At 38.9% G+C, this 26,786-nt stretch overlaps 1 long non-coding RNA gene across 3 annotated transcripts in view; it reads right to left on the bottom strand.

Annotated features, from left to right (window-relative positions):
* Nucleotides 1-26,786, bottom strand: part of LOC118546359 (uncharacterized) — a 566,662-nt gene that overhangs the window by 238,943 nt on the left and 300,933 nt on the right. For 2 of the 3 annotated variants that reach the window (XR_013443080.1, XR_013443081.1), the window contains one exon: nucleotides 1,678-1,763. The exons of the other annotated variant lie outside the window; for it this stretch is intronic. This is a non-coding gene — a long non-coding RNA (uncharacterized LOC118546359). The remainder of the gene's footprint in view (nucleotides 1-1,677; nucleotides 1,764-26,786) is intronic. 3 annotated transcript variants of the gene reach the window in all.

Here is a 26,786-nt window from a genome sequence, read left to right as displayed (position 1 = left end):
TAAAGCAATGAAGTTGCTAGTGTTCCAGACTTCCCCACACCCACCTCACACACAGTTGCCCTGTCCCCTCCTCAGTCCTACCTGTCAGACCGGTTTTCCCATTTTGTGTAAGACAATAATGTGGAAAAGCTGAGGAGGAGGGGAGTCTTTAAGTTGAAGAGAATAGTGTTGAGGGCTGCTGTGGTATGTGAGAGGGTGGAACTGGATAATTAACAGGGAACTTTAAGAAGGGCTGCTGAAGACTTCTGCATGACACTCACATGGAGCAAAACAAAAAAACCAAAAAAAAAAAAATCAAAAAAAAAAAAACAACCCACAACAAGTATAGGGCTTCAATTCTTCTGATCAGTCTCAGAGATGGTGTCTGCTCTTTTTACCTGTCCATCACCAACTCCTCCTTCTTAAGTTCAGCAGCCTCATTTTCTGCTGGGGGGGCAGGTGGTCACCTTACCTTCAGACTCTGAGGTTTGGGCAGGAAGCTCCAGGCCCCTCTCCCCTATCCCTGGTTTAAGGCCAGCATAGGACTCCAGCAGCCAATCAACACTCCCAGGTCCCTGGAACATGCTCAAGTGACTGTGAATGAGAAGGCTTTCATCCAAGTAGATGGCTCAGCTAAGGCTGTGACCTGGGGTTCTAACACTCACTTCACCACATGGCCCTCAGAGCCCTCCCAGTGGGGAAGCCAGGCGCCATACTGGCAGAGAAACCAGGGATGGAGAGAGATACTTAACAACACAATGGGAATCCAGGGGTGACTGAAGTCATTCCATCCCTGGCTTTTTAGGTCCTGGTTATGTTCCCCCTTCGTCTTGATCATCTGGTCTGTGTTGAGGTTCTTGCCCCTGCAGCAGAGAGTTTCCTAGTTCGGTGCTGACCACCGCTTTGGGGAACAAGTCATGGGGTGTGAAATCTACCTCTTGTAGATTTCTCTCATTGGCACTATTCTCCTGGAACCAAGAGAATAAATCTCTCCCTTCAGACAGGGGAATCCTGTCATAGTTTATCTTTCTAACACTCTCTTCTTCTGGCCATTACTCCCAGTTCCTTTCTATTTTATGGTATCTACTCAACACAAAGGTAAAAGATCAGATGTCAAATTCTCCCCTCAAAAGGGTGGGAGGTTCCTCATCTCTGACTTGTTTTTCTTGGGAACATGAGAACTAGTTGAAGCCCTTAGTATTCAATTAAATAAAAAAGAAAAGGGCATTCCAAGCAAGCAGTTCCACATGAGCCACTAAATTTCAGATTATTACCTGCAAGTCACATCAGCATGACCCATGTCATTCACTACTTACACATAAGTTAGCAAATAATATACTTTAAAAATAATTTTCTGTAACTAAGAAAAGATAAAAGTTCCCTCTCAAATAATAGTGCTCTCATCCATTGGCCTTCTATTCGCTCTTAAGAGGGAAAGGAAGAGGAGGGTGCACCCAGGATTATAACCAGCAGGCTAACAAATGAGTGAACAATCATCCATCATTTGTGCCATGGGATTACAAGGGTAGAAAACATTATGCTGAATTAGAAGCCCTTTGAGAAGGGGGTTGAGTCTTATTTGCCCTTGTGTTTGCAGAGCCTGGTTCAGAGCCTGACAATGATGTATATGAGTAATGAATAACTGATAAACACATGAATGAACAAGTATATGCATTCCTGGGGCAACAAGAGGAGTACCTTGGTAAGAGCTACGTCACCTTCTATCAGATTTCTCAGCAGAAACTTTCCAGGCCAGAAGGGAGTGGCAGGATATATTTAAAGTGCTGAAAGGGAAAGAAGAAAAAAAAAAAAAAACAAAACATAACCAAGAATAGTCTTCCAAGCAAGGTTATCACTCAGAGTTGAAGGAAGGATAAAAAGTTTCCCAGACAAGCAAAAACTAAAGGAGTTCATCACCACTAAGCCAGCCTTACAAGAAATGTTAAAGGGTCTTCATGAAGCAGAAAGACCATAACTAAAAATAAAATATACAAAAGAAAATATCACATTGGTAAAGCCAAATATACAGTAAAGGCAGTGATCAGCCCCTTTTAGAAAGCTAGTATAAAGGTTAAAGGACAAAAATAATAAAAATCAACTGTAACCCCAGTAAGTAGTTAAGGGATACACAAAACAAAAAGATATAAAATATGATGCCAAAACAGGAAACGTTGCAGGGGTAGGAGAGTAAAAATGTAATGCTTGAGTTGCTCAATTTCAAATGCATTTTTATCAGATTGAAATAAATATACATCAATATATATGAACCTCATGGTAACCAAAAAAACAAAAACCTGTAATAGATACACAAAAAATAAAGAGAAAGGAACCCAAACATAACACTACAGAAACCATCAAATCACAAGTGAAAAAGAGAGAGAAGAGAGGAACAGAGAACTATAAAAATAACAAGAAAATAATCAACAAAATAGCAATAAGTACATACCTATAATAATTACTTTAAATGTAAATGTACTAAATGTTCTAATCAAAAGACATAGGGTAGGTGACTGAATGGACAAAAACAAAAACAAAAAAACACAAGACTCATCTATACGTTGCCCACAAGAGACTTACTTCAGATCTAAGGACATATGCAGACTGAAAGTGAAGGGATGGTTTTCCAAGCAAACGGTAATGAAAAGAAAGGTGGAGTAAAAAAGAAAAAAAAGAAAGGTGGAGTAAAAAAAAAAAAAAAAAAAGAAAGGTGGAGTAGCAATTCTCCTATCAGTCAAAATAGACTTTAAAATAAAGAAAACAGGGGCGCCTGGGTGGCTCAGTTGGTTAAGCGTCTGCCTTCAGCTCAGGTCATGATCCCAGGGTCCTGGGATCGAGCCCCACGTCAGGCTCCCTGCTCGGTGGGGAGCCTGCTTCTTCCTCTCCCTCTCCCTGCTGTTCTGCCTACTTGTGCTCTCTCTCTCTCTGTCAAATAAATAAAATCTTTAAAAAAAAAATAAAAATAAAAAAAAAATAAAGAAAACAAGAGAAAAAAAGGGCATTCCATAATGATAAAGGGGTCAATCCAAGAAGAGGATATAACATTTGTAATTATTTATGCACTCAAAACAGGGTCACCTAAGTATATAAAGCAAATATTAACAGTCAAAGGTAGAAAAAGACAGTAACAGTAATAGCAGGGGATTTTAATACCCCACTTACATCAATAGATAGATCATCCAGACAGAAAATCATTAAGGAAATAATGGCCTGCCTTAAACAATTCATTAGACCAGGTGGACTTAGCAGATAAATACAGAACATTCCATCCAAAACCAACTCAATGTACATTTTTCTAGAGTGCACATGGAACATTCTCCAGGATAGATCACATATTAGACCACAAAACAAGTCTCAAATTCAAGACAACTGAAATCATATCAAGCATCTTTTCCAACCACAATGGTATGAAATTAGAAGTCAATTAAAAGAAGACAAATAGAAAAAATACCAACACATGGATACTAAGCAACATGCTACTGAAGAACCAATGTGTCAGAGAAATAAAAAATACCTAAGAAAAGTGAAAATGGAAACACAACTTTCCAAAATCTATGGAATGTAGCAAAAGCTGTTCTAAGGGGGAAGTTCACAGCAATACAGGCCAACCTCAACAAACAAGAAAAATCCCAAACAATCTGACTTTCACCTAAAGAAATTAGAAAAAAGAAACAAGCCCAAAGTTAGTAGAAGAAAGCAGAGATAAATAAAATAAAGACTGAAAAAACCAGAGAGAAGATCAATGAAACTAAAAACTGCTGGTTCTTTGAAAAGACAAACAAAAATAGGTAAACCTCCAGCCACACTCATCAAGAAAAAGAGAGGGTCCAAATAATAAAATTAGAAAGAGAAGTTACAACTGATACCAAAGAAGTAAAAAGGATCATATGAGGCTACTATGACAATTACACACCAAACTGGACAACCTAGAAGAAATGGATAATTCCTAAAAACATACAATCTTTCAAGACTGAATCATGAAGAAATAGAAAATCTGAATAGACTGATTAGTAGAAAGGAGATTGGAAGTAATCAAAAACCTCCCAAACAGAAGTCCAGGGCAAGACAGCTCCACTGGTGAATTCTACCAAGAACACTTCCTCTTAAACTCACTTAATGAGGCCAGCATTACTCTGATACCAAAACTAGATGAAGACACTACAAAAACAAGTACAGGCCAATGCAAAAATCCTCAACAAAACATTAGCAAACCAAATTCAACAATGCATTAAAAGGATCATATACTATGATCAAGTGGAATTTATTCTAAGGATGCAAGAATAGTTCAACATCCACAAATCAATCAACCCACAAATCAATCAATGTGACACACAACATTAACAGAATGAATAAGAATTATATGATCACCTCAATAGACACAGAAAAAGCATTTGACAAAATTTAACATCCATCTATGATAAAAAAAACTCTCAAAAAAATGGGTACAGAAAAAATGTATATCAACATAATAAGTCCTAGCCACAGCAATTAGACAAGAAATAAAAGGCATCCAAATTGGAAAGGAAGATGTAAAATGGTTACCATTAGTTAACATGATATTGCAGATAGAAAACCATAAAGACCACCAAAAGTATTAGAATTAATAATTCAGTAAACTTGTAGGATACAAAATTAACATACAGAAATTGGTTGCATTCCCATACCCTTATAATGACCTATCAGAAAGAAATTAAGAAAACAATCCCATTTATAATTACAACAAAAACAATAAAACACCTAGGAATAAATTTAGCCAAGAAGGTGAAAGACCTATACATTGAAAACTGTAAGACACTGATTAAAGAACTGAAAAAATAAATAGAAAGATATTCCATGTTCATGGATTGGTAGAATATTGTTAAAATGTCCATTCTGCCCAAAGCAATCTATAGATTCAATGCAATCCCTATCAAAATTCCAACGGCATTTTTCAGAGAACTGGAACAAACAGTTATAAAATTTGTATGGAACCACAATAGACCCAAGTAACCAAAGCAATCTGAGAAAGAAGAACAAAGCTGGAGGTATCATAATCTCTGATTTCAAACTATACTACAAAGCTGTAGTAATCAAAAGAGTATGGTACCTGCACAAAAACAAACATACACATATAAATAGAACAAAATAGCCCAGAATTAATCCCACACACATATGGTTAATTAATTAATGACAAAGAAGGCAAGAATATACAATGGGGAAAGGACAGTCTTTTCAATAAATGGTGTTGGGAAAACTGGCTAACTATATGCAAAAGAATGAAACTGGACCATTCTTTTATACCATATACAAAAATTAACTCAAAATGGATTAAAGACTTGAATGTTAAGATCTGAAACCATTAAATTCATAGAAGAAAACATAGGTGGCAAGCTTCTTGACATCAGTCTTAGCGATGTTTTTTTTTGGATCTGACTCCAAAAGCAAGGGCAACAAAGCAAAAATAAACAAATGGAACTATGTCAAGCTCAGTAGCATTTGCTCAGCAAAGGAAACCATCAACAAAATGATAAGGTGACCTACTGAATAGGAGAAGATATCTGCAAATCACACATCCAAAAAGAGGTTAATATACAAAATAATTTAGAAAGAACTCATACAACCCCATAACAACAACAACAAAAAAAACCCAAACAATTCAATTAAAAAATGGGCTGAAGATCTGAATAGACTTTTTCCAAAGATGGCCAACAGGAACATGAAAAGATTCTCTGCACTCGTCAGGGAAATGCACATTGAAACTACAGAAAGATATCACCTCACACCTGTAAGAATGGTTAGTATAAAAAAAAAAATGTGTTGGTCAGGATGTAAAGAGAACCCTCGTTCACCATTGGAGTAAACATAAACTGGTGTAATCCCTATGGAAAACAATAGGAGCTTCCTCAAAAAATTAAAAATAGAACTACCATATGGCCTATCAATTCTACTACTGGGTACTTATCTGAAAAATAAAAAAGGAAAACACTAATTTGAAAAGATATATGCACCCTCATGTTCACTGTAGAATTATTTACAATAGCCAAGATATGGAAGCAACCTAAATGTTCATCAATAGATGAATGGATAAAGAAGATGTACACACACACGCACACACACACACACACACACACACACACAGAGGAATGCTACTCAGCCATAAAAAATGAAATCTTGTCATTTGTGACAAAATGGATGGAACTTGAGGGTATTATGTAAGTAGAAAAAAGTCAGACAGAGAAAGGCAAATACTTCATGTTTTCATTTAGAAGTGTAATCTAAATTAAAAAAAAGAAGAAATAATACAAAATAAAACCTATACTCATAGATACAGAGAATAGAGTGATGGTTGCCAGAGGTTTAGGGGGTTAAGGGAGGAGGGGTGCAAAATGGGCAAAGGGGATCAAATATACAAACTACCAATTATAAAAGAACTAAGTCAAAAAGAATAAGTAATGGGGATGTAATGTACAACATGAAAATGCAATAAATAATATTGCATTCATTTTGTATGACAGATGGGAACAAGACATATTGTGTTGATCAGTTCACAATGCATACAACCATGGAATCACTATGTTGTATACCTGAAACTAATAGAATGCTCTGCCAATTATGTTTCCAAAAAATGTGGTATATACACACACAATGGATTATTCAGCCATTAAAAAAGGAAATCCTGCCATTTGCAACAGGAAGTATATCTGTCAGAGAAAGACAAATACCATATAATATCACTTATATGTGGAACAGCAACGAAAACCTGAAGTATATAGATACAGAGAACAAACTGGTGGTTGGCAGAGGCCAGGAGTGGGGGGTGGGAGAAAGGGATGAAAGCATCAAAAGGTACAATTTCCAATTACAAAATAAATAAGTCATGAAGGTGTAATGTACAGCATGGTGAGTGTAGTTAATACTACTGTATTGTATATTTGAAAGTTGCTAAGAAAATAGATCTTAAAAGTTGTCATCACCAGAAAAAAAATTTGTAACTGTGTATGACAACAGATGTTAACTAGACTTATTGTGGTGATCACTTTGCAGTATATACAAATATAGAATCATTATTTTGTGCACCTGAAATAGGTTATGTACATTATAGTCAGTTTTTTAAAAACTGCATTTTCAATTATTTGGAATTTGAAGTGTATTTCTTTTCATAAGACAATATATTCTATGGTTTGCCTCCCAGTCAAGCCCAGAGTTACTATGGTTAAAACAAAACAGGAAAACACTAACACATCAAAACTCTGTTTCTCTTAATGCAATTTTGATGGGGGAGAAAAGCTAAGAAAATGATTGCTTCAGTCCTCTTGTTTATTTAGCTTTATTTGAGATCTGAAGAAATAGATTGGATTTTTCAAAGGTTTTAGACTTTGAAGGAATCTTTTATTATGTCCATTTTCACTTCCTTCTTGTTCTTAATGCTATAGTTTTATCACCAATAATCTTAGGGATTATCAGACACAATTGGCCAATGGGGATAGGGCTCTAAACCAGAGGAAAAAGAGTGAGAAATTTTTTGAGGTAACTTGTCAGAAAATTGAGGAGAAATGGGCAAGAAAAAGGGAGTAAAAGTGAGGGGAGTGTTCTGATAAAGAAGTTACTTGAGGAATAGCTAACAGAGCTCAGAGAGGAGGAAGATGTACAAAATTACCCTGAAAAAGAGGTAGAAGTGGGCAGATATCAAAACCTAAATGCCTTCAGGGGCCAGATAGGTGAATAAAAGAAGTAGGCTGGGTATGAAAGAATTGAAACATGGGGACTATAGCAAACTCGAGTTTCAGAAACTCAGACTTAATTTTTTTTACAAGGATGTGAGCCAAAGCATACACATTTACAGGCTGAGTTTTATCTGAATCTGAATCCTTGTTTGAGTTTTCTCAGAATCTATGGCATTAAAAGCAGGAGATCTGGAGTCAGACTGTCTGGGTTCACAACTCTGTTTCATTACTCAGTGGTTCTGTGATCTCAGTTTTCTTATCTGTGTAAAGATAAATTTCACGTCAATCCTATGAAGTAAGAACTAAGTAAGATAACATAGGTCAGGTGTTTTTCACTGCAGCAGGCCCCTAGTAAGCGCTCGATAAGCATCCACTAGAATATAATCCCCGGATTATATTGTTGTTCTATCTCTAGTACCTACCATAGTGTCTGGCACATAGTAGGTACTCACTAAATATTTGTTAAATGACTGAATAGAAGGATGAGGAGAAGAGAAATAACTACAGGGAGGAGATGCAGGGTCACCAAGCCCACCACACTGACCATTTAGACAGTATCAAGTAGGAGGGTTTCATGAACTCAAAAACTCTTAGAAGAGTGAGTCTTGCTTCTGGTCTGTGATGGTTAATTTTGTGTCAACTTGACCAGGCCATGGGATGTCTAGACGTCTAAGATTATTTCTGGGTGTCTGTAAGGGTGTTTCTGGAGGGATTAGCATTTGAATCAATGGACTAAGCTAAGTATATGGTCCTCCCCAATGTAGGTGGACATCAGCTAACGTGTTAAGGGCCTGAAAAAAATAAAAAAGTTAAAGAAGTTTGAATTTGTTCCCTGCTTGATTGCACATGCTGGGACATCAATCTTCTCCTGCCCTCAGCATTCCTGGTTCTCAGGCCTTCAGACTCAGACTGGAATCTACAGCATCAGCTGTCTGGCTTTCATGGCTTTGAACTACACCACCAGCTTTCCTGGGTTTCCAGCTTGCAGATGGCAGATCATGGTACTTGTAAGCATCCATCATCATGTGAGCCAATACCTTATAATACATCTCTAAGTTTATATGTACACATACACACATATACATACATACATATACACATACACCTCATATTCTATTGGTTCTCTCTCTCCGGAGACACCAGACTAATGTATGGTCTAGACTTTTCCTTTTACAAATAAGGAAAACAAGACCCAGAGAGACTAAAGCCAAGTGTGCAAACCAGGTACCATAAATGAGGAAGTAACTTTTTGTGTTTGCGAGCTTCAGAATACAGGAACTTTGGCCTCTGAACCACATGGGGCATCATGGGCCAGATTTATCCTCCCACCTGAAACTACTAAAAAAGTAGACAAAATATGTGGAAAAAAAATGTTTCCCAAGACTTGGACATTAGGCAACTAAGGACTAAGGAATGGGTGAAAAATAAAGTGAGCTCTACAATTGCCCCCCCTTACTGCAGTGGGTTTTATAGGCCATAATATGGAACCCAAAGTCCAGTAGACTCCCTGAGTTGAGAAGACAGAGCTGAATCTGGGGATACCAAGGCAGCTCATGTTTGCAGGATGGAGTGCTAGACAGGAGAATGCTGTAAGACAGAGAACTTTGGAAGTCTGCAGAGGGTCCTCTTTGAGCATTCAGTGGACTACTGACATGTATGTAAGGATACTGCTGGAGGCTGGGGGATGGTGGGGGAAACACCTGAAATAATTAGAAGGACTCATACAAGGCCTGAAATAGTGCCTATTCCTACAAGCCAGACTGGAAAATCTCAAAGTTCATGGAGCACTAGGTAGAGAACTCAAGAAGTCTTGCCTCAGGGAAATAATTAGCTCTAGACAAAATGCTGCTTTGGTCCTGCCTAAAAAAAAGCTTGAGTCATGGATGGAGCTTGTGGGCATTATCCTAAATGAAATAAGCCAGACAAAGACAAATACTGTATGGTATCACTCTTTTTTTTTTTTTTTTAATTCTACACCAGTCAAACTCATAGAAACAGAGCAAAAAAAAAAGGTTGCCAGGGTGTGGGGGTTGAGGGAAAAAAGGAGAGGTTGGTTAAAGAGTACAGCCTTTTAAGATGAATAATTTCTAAAAATCTAATGCAAAGCATATGACTATTTGGTTGGTAAACTATATTATATAATTTAAATTTGCTAAGAAAATAGAACTTAAATGTTCCCACCAAAAGAAAAAACAAAAAGATAAATTGTGAGGTGATGGATGTGTTAATTAACTAGATGGCAAAATCCTTTCACAATATGTAACATGAACATCAAATCACCACAAGGTCACTTTAAATATCTTACAATTTCATTTGTCAATTATACTTCAGTAAAGCTGGGGGGAAAAAAAGCTAAAGAGCAAGATCTAAAAGGATAAAGTGTTTCCCAATAACTTTGCATCCCAGAACATCAAGAGTACTTAGTGAAACACAAAAATATCAAGCATCCAACAAAGTAAAATTCATAATGTTTGCTATCCAATAAAAAATTACCAGGCATTCAAGTGAGCAAGAAAATCTGACCCATAATGAGAAGAACAATCAATCAAAACCAATCTAGATTTGTCAACATTAGCAGACCAGAACATTAAAATAGTTACCACTGTGTTCGCTATATTCAAACCGCTAAAGGAAAGATTGAGTCTGTTAAGTGGAGACGTTAATGGTATTTTTAAAGACTCAGACTGAATTTCTGAAGAAAATAACATGTGAGATTTAAAAAAATACACTTGATAGGATTAATAGAAGCTTAGATATTGCAGAAGAAAGAAATGAATTTGAAGACACAGCAACAGAAATTACCTAAAAGAGAGAAAATATACTGGAAAAAAAAAAAATGATCAGCAGGATTTATCCCAAGTATACAAGCCTGATTCAACATCTGAAAATCAATTAATGTAATCCATCACATCAAAAAGCTAAAGAAAATCACATGATCATATCACTAGATGCAGAAAAAGTATTTGACAAAATCCAATATCCATAAAGATATTCTTACGGAACTAGGAATAGAGGGGAACTTCCTCAAATTGATAAAAAAAAAAAATACCTACAAAAAGCCTACAGATAATATAATTAATATATTTAATGGTGAGAAACTCAAAGCTTTCCTACTAAGATCAGGTACAAGAAAAAAAAATGTCCTCTCTTAACACTCCTTTTCAACATTATACTGGAAGTTCTAGCTAATGGAATTTAAAACAAGAAAAGGAAATAAAAGATATACAGATTAAGAAGGAAAAAAACTGTCATTGTTTGCAGAGGACATGATCATCTATGTAGAAAATCTGAAAGAACTGATAAAAAAACTGGAAGTAGTAAGTAAATATGGCAAGGTTGCAGGATACAAGGTTAATACATAAAAGTCAATCGCTAGGGCGCCTCAGCTCAGGTCATGATTTCAAGATCCTGGAGTTGAGCCCCGCATCTGGCTCCCTGCTCAGTGGGAGTGTGCTTCTCCCCCCTCCTCATGCATGTGCTCTCTCTCCCTAATAAATAAATAAAATCTTTTTTAAAAATTCAATCACTTTCCTATAGTATATACTATTAATGAATAAGTGGAATTTGAAATTAAAAATACAATACCATTTACATTAGAACATTCCCTCCCAAAATTATATATTTAGGTATAAATCTAACAAAATACAAGATTTATATGATGAGAACTACAAAACTCTAATGAAAATCAAAGAATTAAATAAGTGGAGAGATATTCCATGTTCATGGATAGGAAGACCTAATATTATCAAAATGTCAATTATTCCCAGCTTAATCTACAGATTCAATGCAATCCCCATTAAAATTCCAGCACCTTAACATGGATGGAGCTGGAGGGTGTTATGCTGAGTGAAATAAGTCAATCAGAGAAAGACATGTATCATATGACCTCACTGATATGACGAATTCTTAATCTCAGGAAAACAAACTGAGGGTTGCCGGGGTGGGGGGGGTGGGAGGGATGGAGTGGCTAGGTGATAGACATTGGGGAGGGTATGTGCTATGGTGAGCGCTGTGAATTGTGCAAGACTGTTGAATCACAGATCTGTACCTCTGAAACAAATAATGCAATATATGTTAAGAGGAAAAAAAAAAAGAAGATAGCAGGAGGGGAAGAATGAAGGGGGGGAAATCGGAGGGGGAGATGAACCATGAGAGATGATGGACTCTGAAAAACAAACTGAGGGTTCTAGAGGGGGGGTGGGTGGGAGGATGGGTTAGCCTGGTGATGGGTATTAAAGAGGGCACGTTCTGCATGGAGCACTGGGTGTTATGCACAAACAATGAATCATGGAACACTACATCAAAAACTAATGATGTATGGTGATTAACATAACAATAAAAAATTTTTTAAAAAATTCCAGCACGTTATATTGTGAATATCAACAAGCTGATTCTAAAGTTCACACAGAAAAGCAAAAGACCCAGAATAGCCAAAACAATTTTGAAGAACAAAGTTGGAAGACTGGAACTAACTGACTTCAAGACTTAGGATAAAGCTACGGTAATTAAGACAGTGGTACTGGTAAAAGAATAGACAAACAGGTCAATGAAACAGAATACAGAGCCCAGAAATAGACCCATATAAATACAGTCCACTGATCTTTGACAAGGGAGCAGAAGCAATACAAAGGAGTAGAGATAGTCTTCTCAACAAATGGTGCTAGAACAACTAGACATCCACATGCAAAATAATGAATCTAGACATAGACCTTACATCCTTCACAAGAATTAACTCAAAATAGATCACAGACTCAAATGTAACATGCAAAACTCTGAAACTCCTAGAGGATAACATAGGAGATCACTCTAGATGGATCTTTAGGCATGACAAAGACTTTTAAACACAGCACAACACGAAAGGCACCATCCACAAAGGAAATAAGTGATAAATGGTTATACACAAAGGAATGAAGAGCACCAGAAATGGGTTGAATTCCTTCTCTGTGACGTGGCTTTGGCAGTTGTGGGTTTGTAGGTTTTCGTTATTCCTTATCACAGGGACCAACTTCTTTGTTTATATAGGTTATACACTGTACAAATATATGACTCAACCCTATGAACCATTCCAGACTTCAAAGACTTTCTCTATTCAGGAGGTGATGCTAAGGAAATTCCCTGGGAAGTTTGGGCAGTCTGGAGGGTGAACTTCTTTGATATTTTGATCTAGTAAAAATAGTATACTGACTGAACCAATTCGTAAGCTGAGGTATCCAAACAGAGGTAGACTTGAACAGGTTTGGGAAGATTTATCTCACCTCAGAAAAACAGGAGCCTAGCCAGCCAGAGGATCACATCAATATATTTATTATGTTTTATTACATTCATGGCACCATGCCCAGTATTGTAAATGTGGCCATCCTTTATGCACACTGTAATACAGTGGACAAACAACCAAAAACCCTTGTACTATAATTTCCTTCTCTTCCAAATAAGGGTAACATTGGCTAGTTTACAGAGTTGTAACCAGAATTAAATGAATTAGGGCACAGAAAGTCTTTGGCACAGCTCCTGACAAAGAGTAGGTATTTTACAAATAAATGGTCTAATACCAACTCACTGGTTTGCCATTAGGCTAGACTATTCCCCAGGGGAATGGTGGTTGAGGGGGAGACAGATTACAATTCAGATTCTTGCTGTGCAGTGTGGTGCTAAGACCAGCAGCAGCATTGCCTGGGAGCTTTTTAGATATGCTGCATTTCAAGATACAACCCAGGCCTACTGAATCAGAATTAGGTGATTTGTATGCGCATTCAAGTTTGAACATTTTTCTAGAAAAAGAATTACCCTTTCTGGCACCTACCTTTCCAGCCTGGACAACATCTCTAAACTCCCAAGCAATTCTACCTAGATAATCTGTCATCCCCTTTTACCGGATTCTTAGGTCTCTGTGCTCCTTCCCAGTCATTTTCTCCAGCAGACAAGAGGAGGAAATATTTGCTCAAGCCCACAGCCTCTGTGTTAGATGAGGTACAAAATGGCTATGGTTCTATACCCCTCCCTGTATCCATACCTGTTGCAAAGTGACTCTGTGGCTCCTCCCATCAAGAAGTAGAGTCTATTTCCCCCAGGCCTTGAATTCACTGGCCCTGTAACTTGCTTGAGCACAGAATGTGATGGTGTGCTGGTTCTGAGCTTAGGCCTCTAGGGACCTTGCACATATCCACTCTCTCTAGGAATCCTGCCACCACTATGTAACCAAACCCAAGCTAGCCTGCTAGATAATGAAAGACACATGGCCTGGTCACCCATTGACTCATTGAACATCCAGCCAACGGCCAGATGTATGAGACCTAGACCAGCTAGCCCAAGAATTAGCCAACTGATACATGGAGAATGTTGAAAAGCTGTTTTCCATTCTGGTCAATAATTCTCCTAGTTACCTTCAACCTTCTATCAGACCATAGCCTCAATTACTTTTATATTTTAAAAGAGTCAAGGGGCTGGGAAAATTGGACAGCTATATACAGAAGAATGAAACTTGACCATTCTCTAACACCATACACAAAGATAAACTCAAAATGGATGTAAGACCTCAATGTGAGACAGGAATCCATCAAAATCCTAGAGGAGAACATAGGCAGTAACCTCTTTGACATCGGCCACAGCAACTTCTTTCAAGATATAACTAGTGAAGCAAAAGCAAAAATGAACTTTTGGGACTTCATCAAGATAAAAATCATCTGCACAGCAAAGGAAACAGTCAACAAAACAAAGAGGCAACCCACAGAATGGGAGAAGATATTTGCAAATGATATTACAGACAAAGCGCCGATTTCCAAGATCTATAAAGAACTTCTCAAACTCAACACCCAAAAAACAAATAATCAAGTCAAAAAATGGGCAGAAGACATGAACAGACACTTCTCTGAAGAAGACATACAAATGGCTAACAGACACATGAAAAATGTTCATCCCATCATTAGCCATCAGGGAAATTCAAATCAAAATCACATTGAGATACCACCTTACACCAGTTAGAATGGCAAAAATTGACAGGGCAAGAAACAATAAATATCAGAGAGATTGTGGAGAAAGGGGAACCCTCTTACACTGTTGGTGGGAATGCAAGTTGGTACAGCCATTTTGGAAAACAGTGTGGAGGTTCCTCAAAAAATTAAAAATAGAGCTACTCTATGACCCAGCAATTACACTCCTGGGTAAAGACACAGATGTAGTGAAAAGAAGGGCCATATGCACCCCAATGTTCATAGCAGCAACGTCCACAATAGCCAAACTGTGGAAAGAGCTGAGATGCCCTTCAGCAGATGAATGGATAAAGAAGATGTGGTCCATATATACAATGGAATATTACTCAGCCATTAGAAAGGATGAATACCCAACTTTTACATCAACATGGATGGGACTGGAGGAGATTATGCTGTGAAATAAGTCAAGCAGAGAAAGTCAATTATCATATGGTTTCATTTATTTGTGGAACATAAGGAATAGCATGGAGGACATTAGGAGAAGGAAGAGAAAAATGAAGGGGGGGAATCGGAGGGGGAGATGAACCATGAGAGACTATGGATTCCGAGAAACAAACTGAGGGTTTTAGAGGGGAAGGGGTGGGGGGATGGATTAGCCTGGTGATGGGTATTAAGGAGGGCAGTACTGCATGGAGCACTGGGTGTTATATGAAAACAATGAATCGTGGATCACTACATCAAAAACTAATGATGGGGGCGCCTGGGTGGCTCAGTCATCAAGCGTCTGCCTTCGGCTGGGGTCGTGATCCTGGGGTCCTGGGATCGAGCCCCGCATCGGGCTCTCTGCTCCGCGGGAAGCCTGCTTCTCCCTCTCCCACTCCCCCTGCTTGTGTTCCTGCTCTTGCTGTCTCTCTCTCTGTCAAATAAATAAATAAAATCTTTAAAAAAATAAAAACTAATGATGTATTGTATGGTGACTAACATAACATAATAAAATAAAAAAAAAGAGTCAAGGGGGAAAAAAACAAAGACCTCATATTTTTCTTTTTTTTTTAATTTTTTTTATTGTTATGTTAATCCCCATACATTACATCATTAGTTTTAGATATAGTGTTCCATGATTCATTGTTTGTGCATAACACCCAGTGCTCCATGCAGAACGTGCCCTCTTTAATACCCATCACCAGGCTAACCCATCCTCCCACCCCCCTCCCTTCTAGAACCCTCAGTTTGTTTTTCAGAGTCCATCGTCTCTCATGGTTCTTCTCCCCCTCCGATTTCCCCCCCTTCATTCTTCCCCTCCTGCTACATTCTTTTTCTTCTTTTTTTCTTTCTTAACATATATTGCATTATTTGTTTCAGAGGTACAGATCTGAGATTCAACAGTCTTGCACAATTCACAGTGCTTACCAGAGCACATACCCTCCCCAGTGTCCATCACCCAGTCACCCCATCCCTCCCACCCCACCCCCCACCCCAGCAACCCTCAGTTTGTTTCCTGAGATTAAGAATTCCTCATATCAGTGAGGTCATATGATACATGTCTTTCTCTGTTTGACTTATTTCGCTCAGCATAATACCCTCCAGTTCCACCCACATCGTTGCAAATGGCAAGATCTCATTCCTTTTGATGGCTGCATAATATTCCATTGTATATATATACCACTTCTTCTTCATCCATTCATCTGTCGATGGACATCTTGGCTCTTTCCACAGTTTGGCTATTGTGGACATTGCTGCTATAAACATCGGGGTGCACATACCCTTTCGGGTCCCTACTTTTGTATCTTTGGGGTAAATACCCAGGAGTGCAATTGCTGGATCGTATGGTAGCTCTATTTTCAACTTTTTGAGGAACCTCCATACTGTTTTCCAGAGTGGCTGCACCAGCTTGCATTCCCACCAACACTGTAGGAGGGTTCCCCTTTCTCCGCATCCCCGCCAACATCTGTCATTTCCTGACTTGTTAATTTTAGCCATTCTGACTGGTGTGAGGGGGTATCTCATTGAGGTTTTGATTTGGATTTCCCTGATGCCGAGCGATATTGAACACTTTTTCATGTGTCTGTTGGCCATTTGGATGTCTTCTTTGGAAAAATGTCTGTTCATGTCTTCTGCCCATTTCTTGATTGGATTCTTTGTTCTTTTGGTGTTGAGTTTGGTGAGTTCTTTATAGATTTTGGATACTAGCCCTTTATCTGATATGTCATTTGCAAATATCTTCTCCCATTCTGTCAGTTGTCTTTTGGTTTTGTCGATTGTTTCCTTTGCTTTGCAAAAGCTTTTTATCTTGATGAAGTCCCAATAGTTCATTTTTGCCCTTGCTTCCCTTGCCTTTGGCGATGTGTCTAGGAAGAAGTTGCTGCGGCTGAGGTCGAAGAGGTTGCTGCCTGTGTTCTCCTTTAGGATTTTGATGGACTCCTGTCTCACACTGAGGTCTTTCAACCATTTGGAGTCTATTTTTGTGTGTGGTGTAAGGAAATGGTCCAGTTTCATTCTTCTGCATGTGGCTGTCCAATTTTCCCAACACCATTTGTTGAAGAGACTGTCTTTTTTCCATTGGACATTCTTTCCTGCTTTGTCAAAGATTAGTTGACCATATAATTGAGGGTCCATTTCTGGGCTCTCTATTCTGTTCCATTGATCTATGTGTCTGTTTTTGTGCCAGTACCATACTGTCTTGATGATGACAGCTTTGTAATAGAGCTGGAAGTCTGGAATTGTGATGCCGCCAGCTTTGCTTTTCTTTTTCAACATTCCTCTGGCTATTCGGGGTCTTTTCTGGTTCCATACAAATTTTAGGATTATTTGTTCCATTTCTTTGAAAAAAGTGGATGGTATTTTGATGGGGATTGCGTTGAATGTATAGATTGCTCTAGGTAGCATTGACATCTTCACAATATTTGTTCTTCCAATCCATGAGCATGGAACATTTTTCCATTTCTTTGTGTCTTCTTCAATTTCTTTCATGAGTATTTTATAGTTTTCTGAGTACAGATCCTTTCCCTCTTTGTTTAGATTTATTCCTAGGTATCTCATGGTTTTGGGTGCAATTGTAAATGGGATCGACTCCTTGATTTCTCTTTCTTCTGTCTTGTTGTTGGTGTATAGGAATGCCACTGATTTCTGTGCATTGATTTTATATCCTGCCACTTTAGTGAATTCCTGTATGAGTTCTAGCAGTTTCGGGGTGGAGTCTTTGGGTTTTCCACATAAAGTGTCACATCATCTGCAAAGAGTGAGAGTTTGACTTCTTCTTTGCCAATTTGGATGCCTTTTATTTCTTTTTGTTGTCTGATTGCTGTGGCTAGGACTTCTAATACTATGTTGAATAGCAGTGGTGATAGTGGACATCCCTGCTGCGTTCCTGACCTCAGGGGGAAAGCTCTCAGTTTTTCCCCATTGAGAATGATATTTGCTGTGGGCTTTTCATAGATGGCTTTTATGATATTGAGGTATGTACCCTCTATCCCTATACTCTGAAGAGTTTTGATCAAGAAAGGATTCTGTACTTTGTCAAATGCTTTTTCTGCATCTATTGAGAGGATCATATGATTCTTGTTCTTTCTTTTGTTTATGTATTGTATCACATTGACTGATTTGCGGATGTTGAACCAACCTTGCAGCCCAGGGATAAATCCCACTTGATTGTGGTGAATAATCCTTTTAATGTACTGTTGGATCCTATTGGCTAGTATTTTGGTGAGAATTTTTGCATGCATGTTCATCAAGGATATTGGTCTGTAATTCTCCTTTTTGATGGAGTCTTTGTCCGGTTTGGGGATCAAGGTAATGGTGGCCTCATAAAACGAGTTTGGAAGTTTTCCTTCCATTTCTATTTTTTGGAACAGTTTCAGAAGAATAGGTATTAATTCTTCTTTAAATGTTTGGTAGAATTCCCCTGGGAAGCCATCTAGCCCTGGGCTCTTGTTTTTTGGGAGATTTTTGATGACTGCTTCAATTTCCTTAGTGGTTATAGGTCTGTTCAGGTTTTCTATTTCTTCCTGGTTCAGTTTTGGTAGTTGATACATCTCTAGGAATGCATCCATTTCTTGCAGGTTATCTAATTTGCTGGCATAGAGTTGCTCATGATATGTTCTTATACTTGTTTGTATTTCTTTGGTGTTGGTTGTGATCTCTCCTCTTTCATTCATGATTTTGTTGATTTGGGTCATTTCTCTTTTCTTTTTGATAAGTCTGGCCAGGGGTTTATCAATCTTATTAATTCTTTCAAAGAACCAGCTCCTAGTTTTGTTGATCTTTCTACTGTTCTTTTGGTTTCTATTTCATTGATTTCTACTCTGATCTTTATTATTTCTCTTCTCCTGCTGGGTTTAGGCTTTATTTGCTGTTCTTTCTCCAGCTCCTTTAGGTGTAGGGTTAGGTTGTGTACTTGAGACCTTTCTTGTTTCTTGAGAAAGGCTTGTATTGTTATATACTTTCCTCTTAGGACTGCCTTTGCTGTATCTCAAAGATTTTGAATAGTTGTGTTTTCATTTTCATTGGTTTCCATGAATTTTTTTAATTCTTCTTTAATTTCCTGGTTGACCCATTCATTCTTCAGTAGGATGCTCTTTAGCCTCCATGTATTTGAGTTCATTCCGACTTTCCTCTTGTGATTGAGTTCTAGTTTCAAAGCATTGCGGTCTGAAAATAGGCAGGGAATGATCCCAATCTTTTGGTACCGGTTGAGACCTGATTTGTGACCTAGGATGTGATCTATTCTGGAGAATGTCCCATGGGCACTAGAGAAGAATGTGTATTCCGTTGCTTTGGGATGGAATGTTCTGAATATGTCTGTGAAGTCCATTTGGTCCAGTGTGTCATTTAAAGTCTTTATTTCCTTGTTGATCTTTTGCTTAGACGATCTGTCCATTTCAGTGAGGGGGGTGTTAAAGTCCCCCACTATTATTGTATTGTTGTCGATGTGTTTCTTTGCTTTTGTTATTAATTGGCTTATGTAATTGGCTGCTCCCATGTTAGGGGCATAGATATTTACAATTGTTAGATCTTCTTGTTGGCTAGACCCTTTAAGTAGGATGTAGTGTCCTTCCTCATCTCTTATTACAGTCTTTGGTTTAAAATCTAATTTGTCCGATATAAGCATTGCCACCCCAGCTTTCTTTTGGTGTCCATTAGCATGGTAAATGGTTTTCCACCCCCTCACTTTAAATCTGGGGGTGTCTTTGGTTCTAAAATGAGTCTCTTGCAGACAGCATATCGATGGGTCTTGTTTTTTTATACAATTTGATAGCCTGTGTCTTTTGATTGGGGCATTTAGCCCATTTACATTCAGGGTAACTATTGAAAGATAGGAATTTAGTGCCATTGTATTGCCTGTACAGTGACTGTTACTGTATATTGTCTGTGTTCCTTTCTGGTCTATGTTGCTTTTAGGCTCTCTCTTTGCTTAGAGGACCCCTTTCAATATTTCTTGTAGGGCTGGTTTCGTGTTTGCAAATTCCTTTAGTTTTTGTTTGTCCTGGAAGCTTTTTATCTCTCCTTCAATTTTCAATGACAGCCTAGCTGGATATAGTATTCTTGGCTGCATATCTTTCTCATTTAGTGCTCTGAATATGTCCTGCCAGTCCTTTCTGGCCTGCCAGGTCTCTGTGAATAGGTCTGTTGCCAATCTAATGTTTCTACCATTGTAGGTTACAGATCTCTTCTCCCGAGCTGCTTTCAGGATTTTCTCTTTGTCTCTGAGACTTGTAAGTTTTACTATTAGATGTCGGGGTGTTGACCTATTTTTATTGATTTTGAGGGGGGTTCTCTGTGCTTCCTGGATTTTGATGCCTGTTTCCTTCCCCAAATTAGGGAAGTTCTCTGCTATAATTTGCTCCATTATACCTTCTGCCCCTCTCTCTCTTTCTTCTTCTTCTGGGATCCCAATTATTCTAATGTTGTTTCGTCTTATGGTATCGTTTATCTCTCGAATTCTGCCCTCGTGATCCAGTAGTTGTTTATCTCTCTTTTTCTCAGCTTCTTTATTTTCCATCATTTGGTCTTCTGTCTCACTGATTCTTTCTTCTGCCTCATTTATCCTAGCATTTCGTGCCCCCATATTTGATTGCACCTCATTAATAATCTTTTTGATTTCTACTTGGTTAGATTTTAGTTCTTTTATTTCTCCAGAAAGGGTTTCTCTAATAACTTCCATGCTTTTTTCAAGCCCAGCTAGTATCTTTAAAGCGATGATTCTGAACTCTAGATCTGACATCGTACTAACGTCCATATTGAGTAGGTCCCTGGCAGTCGGTACTACCTCTTGTTCTTTTCGTTGAGGTGATTTTTTCCATCTTGTCATTTTGTGCAGAGGAGAATAGATAATGAGAGAACAAAATGCTAGCAGGGTAACAACGTCCCCAGAAAATATACTCTAAACAAATCAGAAAAGACCTGAAACAGTGGGAAAAGAAAGGGAAAGAGAGAAAAAAGAAAAAGAAATAAAAAAAGAAAAAAGAAAAAGATAAAGATAAAGATAAAAACAAACAAAAACAGAACAAAACAAAACAAAACAAAAACAGAATGTGATCAAATATGATCAGGCTGGTTTATAAATCAGTGCCACACACTAGATTTTGGGTGTATTTTGGTCTGTTAAAAGAAAGTGCCTCCCAAAATTTTAAAGAAAGAAAAACTTATATATGTACAAAAATAAGGGTTGATATGATGAAGGGACAGAATATGACTGTAAAGATGGAAATTATAAAAAATTTTATAAAAGGAATTGATAAGTTGTTTGAAAAAAGAAGAGGATTAAAAAAAAGAAAAAGAAAAAAGGGAGAGAATGTGATCAGGCAGGGGAGTAGAAAAAAACCATACACTAGAGATTTAGAGTATATTTTGATCTGTTAGAAGAAACTATCTCAAAATTTTAAAGAGAGAACAACTTATATATATATGCCAAAAATATGGGTAACTACTATGAAGGGATAGAATATGACTCTAAAAATGAAAAATAAAAATGTTTTTTTAAAAAAGGGATTGATAAGATGTTGGTTGAAAAAGGGAAAAAGAAAAATTCAAAAAAAAAGAAAAAAAGACAGTTAAAAAAAATAATTTACTTTGAAAGACTAAAGAATCATGGTAAAAAAGCCATGAATTCTATGTGCATTATTCCCCTAGCGCTGGAGTTCTGCCGTTCTCATTGATCGGTAAACTTGGTCTTGGCTGGCTGTTCTCGCTGATCTTCTGGGGGAGGGGCCTGTTGCCGTGGTTCCCAAATGTCTTTACCGGAGGCGGAATTGCCCCGCCCTTTCCAATCGGGCTAAGTAATCTGCTTGGGTTTGCTCTCCAGAGCTTTTGTTCCCTGCAAGCTTTCCGTCCAGCTTTGGAGGATGAGAGTGAAAATGGCAGCCTCCCAATCTCCACCCCGGAGGAGCCGAGAACTTGGGGTCCCGCTCCTCAGTACGCCTCCAGAGAAAAGCAGTCAGTCTCCCCGGTCTCCGGCCACACTCCATGCTCACCCGGCCTGTGACCTGAGCGTTTCTATCTCTGTGTAGAGTCTCCAAACCCAACAGATCCCTGCGGTGCGCTCCCGTGCCACTCCTCCCGGGGGAGGAAGCTGAGTCTCCCCGGATCTGCCGCTTGTTGGGTCCCTGCTGGAGGAGCAGTGGCCCGACTGTGCCGCGGATCACGGTTTATGGCAACCCCGAGCTGAGAGCCCGCGCCTCGGCTCCGTCTCTGCAGCTGGCTTCCCCGCTCCAATACTGGGAGCTCTGCCGCACTGAGGCACCCCCGGTCTTTCTGTGACCCCGAGGGTCCTGAGATCACACTGTCCCGCGAGGGTTCCACCCCCCACTTAGCCACCAGAGTGACGTCCCTCAGCGGAGCAGACTTCTAAAAGTTCCGATTTTGTGCTCCGCGGCTCTATCACTTGCCAGGAGCGGCCGATGGAGGCCCCTCCCCCGCCGTCTATCCTCCCGAATATCGCCTCGGATTCACTTCTCCGCATGTCCTACCTTCCAGAAAGTGGTCGCTTTTCTGTTCAGAGAGTTGTTGCTATTCTTTTCTTCGATCTCCTGTTGAGTTTGTAGGTTTCAGAATGGTTTGATCCCTATCCAGCTGAATTCCTGAGAGGAGAGGAAATCCAGGTCTCCTACTCCTCCGCCATCTTGCTCCGCCCCCCTCATATTTTTCTTGACATAGATGTTGGGGAGGAGTTCAAAGGAATTGATCCACTTGCATAACTGATTTTTTCCCAGGCTTACTGGCAATTGGAAGCAATTGATAAGAAAAATATTAGTGTTATAGTTGCATGCTAATCAAAGACTTCACTAAAAACCTTAGTTATGAAAACATTACCTATAAACCTGACCTGCTTTATACTAAAGAGAGAATATGCATGATTTCAAGGCTCATTTACAAAAGCAACTTATTCTAGGTATTGAGTTAATACTAAAATGGTAGTATCAAGTATGTCACTATGTAAAATGATAGGATAATATATGTTTTTAGTTAGAATTAGGTTGAGTTGCAAGTGACAGAAAGCCCCCAAATAACAATAGCTTAAACAGCATTGCAGTTTATCTCTCTTCCATACACATCCCTGAAGGAAGATCAGGATTTGGGGCTTCATGGTGCTAGGGAGCCAGGCTTCTTCTATCTGGTTACACTGTTATCAGTGGCCTTGACCCCATGAACCAAGATGGTAGTATGTGCATTCCAAGCAGCAAGATGAAAGAACAAAAAGAAACAAAGGCCCTTACATCCAAATTCCCCATAATACATACTGCACACACATAAAACGGCACTAATGCCATCATCTTATTAGCCCATCAGTCACCAGTCATACCTATCTGCAAGGCTCAGAAAAGGAATCTCTACTTTGAGAGACCCTGTGCTCAGCTAAAACTTGGATTACTACCGAATTTGGAAGACAACTAAGTCTCTGCCACAGAATGCTTAATATTATCATCTGATAGATTTCTACTATGTGTCACTCAGAAAATCCTTTAACTTTCAAGGGTGTTGGGTTCCTAGTTATGTTGTTTGTAACCTGGAAAGCAATCCCTCACAAAAAGAACGTTATTTCTAATGGTTGGTTTACCAGACCAGTACACAAAACCTATTTTAGTCTACCATGTCTTTGAAAGATGGTTTTTCATGTACACTCAGTAACCCCTTATTCCATTATTTTAAGGAAAAAGCATACATTTTTAGTGACTTTAGATTGTCTGTCCCTGTCTCCAGAGAAGGGCCTCCTGAAACAGCAAAGGCTGAAGGGAGATGTGGGTGTCCTACATTTGCATCAGAGAAAATACATTTCCTGTCTGGGGCATTAGTTATTCTCCAAGTTGTGACTTAGGGAACACAAGATCCTAGTAAGGGATGACCACACTATGTCCCATTTTAACCTATTCATACTTTGATTGTCATTGGAACTACACTCCTGGAGACCATGTGGTCTAGACATGATCCATGAAGATGGGTGCAGTGTTGAGCTATCCTGGAGCCCAAGGCAGTCCTCTGGCTTCACTCTGCCCCAGTTCCAGGTTTCACCAAATTCTACTGCAGGAATATTCAGCCTCCCATGAATGCCAGTCCTTGCCCAAGTCCATTACTGGCCTCATCTGAAGACTCCATGGTTATCTCTATGTGAAACACAACTACATCTCCAGAAATGCAGAGACCAAGAAGTAAAGGACAGAGCAAGACAAAGAGATGGTAAAATTTGAAAACCATAGCAGTTGAAATTCTGTCATTTTGTGGACATGTGGTTTTGTACAGGACATAGACCATGAGGCATTTCTAACATATAGATCTTTGGAATGATTTAGTTTTGCAGTTTATGTTGTTTCCTCCTCCTAAACACTTCACCATTGGTGACAGACGTCTTTCATAATTATCCCTGAAAGCCTTGCTACTTTGAAAGCTATTGATTAATGCATTTGTCTTCCCCTCCTTGGAAACTTTTTCACTAGGCTGCTTGGGAGAGTTGATTTAAAAGTCTTCATATTTTCAAGCCCTCTGAAAATCTTTATTCAACTATATAGACCATATGGGGAAGAGAAATAAAGATTTTCAGGCATAACTTTTTTTGTGGCCTACTATTTAGAAATTTGCTTTACTAACTGGCCAAAGGGCATGCCTAATATTAGCACAGCCTCCTTTTAACTCACTTTCCAATGGAGAAAGGCTGGGTGGCTTAGTCTGTTTACTAAAAAAAAAAAAAAAAAAAAAAAGAAGACAAAGTTCCTTTTGAAAGGTTGAGTTTTGACTTAACTTCAACCCCAAGAAAAGTCCCAGAACTTTCCTTTTAGTATTATAGAATTTTTTTTTAAATATTTCACTATATTGGTAGTTAGTGGGACAAATCTGTCCCTAACACCTCTTGCCACTTGTTGTGGGGAGGCTGTCATACTGTACACACTATCACAAGGTTCCAAGAATGCGAACAATTTGCAACAGTCCAAAATGACAGAAGGCTGAAAGCAAATGAGATAGGCACTTTGAGATCCAGGCTGCTTCTAGCAGAGTTCTACCTGCCTTCTCCTCCAATAACCAAATAAACACTACCACCCTGCCCAAGGTGTTCCTTGACTTCCCTCTTTTTCCCTGGGCATTCAATACCATTGAGCAAACCCTAGCCTTCTCTGATTATGGGGTCTCAACTTCCTTTCCTCTCAAGGATTTAGAGATGTTCAAAAATCTATTTTCCAATGAGTAACTAAGGATTTAGAGCGTAAGTATCTTCTACAGCACTTCTCACACCAATAAAATAGGTTAGTTGGTTTGTCCCTTGGTAAAAAACGAGTGATCAAAATGTTTGACAACACTTGAAATACAGCAGTCATCAATCCAAATGGATACTGGCCAGTATGTTAGCTCAGCACATACCACAGAATGTTGGTCTTGTCACAAGTTGGGAGACATCCCCTATGACTGATCTCTAGGTTGCAAGATTCCTCCCTTGTTACCATCTTTCTTAAAAAGAAGGCATAATTCTTTGTGGTCTGGGGCTCTTTATTTTAGAAGATTAATTCTTCCTTGTTCAGGAAGTTTATAACTGGTTAAGGCTGAGAATCTATTTGTAAATTCCAAACACGTTTGTCCTTTGTAGAATGCCCCCTGCTTCCAAATCAGTCACCAAGGCCTGTCAATTCTACTTTCTAAATAGGCCCAGATCACTCTTGCATTTTTCTGCTCTGCGACTTAGGCCAGATGTGCATCATGTCCTGTCTGGATTTCTCCTAACCTCTCCCCTGGGTGGGCATGCCCTTCTAATCCAGCCTGTACATGCATACAGTGAGGGTCTTCTAAGCAGAAATGTGACTGTGTCACTTCGGTACTTAAAATAATTAAATGCAGCTCTGAAGAAGGACAAAAGCCTCTAATATTTTCAGGCACTTTGTGATATTCCCCCACAATCCTCCCTCACTCCCCAATCAAAGGCCAGTGGTCTAACCAAGTCCAACTATGTAAAATTCCCTGAAGGTACAGCTCTTCCCCTTCCTCTGCATGAGCTGCTCCCCCAGTAGGGTATGTGGGCTGGAGATCTTACCTGATCTCTCTAGGACTTTGTCCTCTACCATCTCAGAGTCTCACCATAAGACGTCTATTGAGGTATTCTTTACTATCAGCACCCTGTATCTTTGTCCCAACACCTCCCCTTAGCCTCTACTAGGTTGGAACATATGACATCATTTTTATAAGTCATAAATGATAAAATATCAGCAATTTCATATAGTTCAACCTAATAGAAACCAAAATATCCTGTCTTGAAATGCAGCTCTTGGTCCTCACCTACCAGGTCCACTGTGAGATAGTTTCACATCATGGTTAAAAACTTGGATGGTAAACTCAGAACCGGGTTAGAGTTCCAGCTCAGACCACCAGCTGACTGTGACCCTGGACAAGTTATTTGCCCTTCTGGGGCCTCAGTTTCATCTATAAAAAATTAGGGAAAATAACAATGTCTTCTCCATAGAGAGGTGGTGAGAATAATTTGCATGAAGAGTTGAATTCACAGTAAATGCTTCCTAAATGGCAGTTATGGTGAGCAAATACAGTATCATATATGGCTCACTTTGTAAAATGCTCTAATGTTAATTGCTCTGTGTATAGCTTAACAATACAGCTCATTTGCAACAACTGTTTTATTGATGGACGTGACCTTGAGATCCCAAAAACCTTCCTCATCCATTCCCACTCGGTGTTGATCAGGATCCTGGGTGGA

The sequence above is a fragment of the Halichoerus grypus genome, chromosome 12 (assembly GCF_964656455.1).
Source record: "Halichoerus grypus chromosome 12, mHalGry1.hap1.1, whole genome shotgun sequence".
Classification (NCBI taxonomy): Eukaryota; Metazoa; Chordata; class Mammalia; order Carnivora; family Phocidae; genus Halichoerus; species Halichoerus grypus.
Note: the sequence above shows the minus strand (reverse complement) of the source record. Positions and strands in the feature narration are given on the sequence as shown.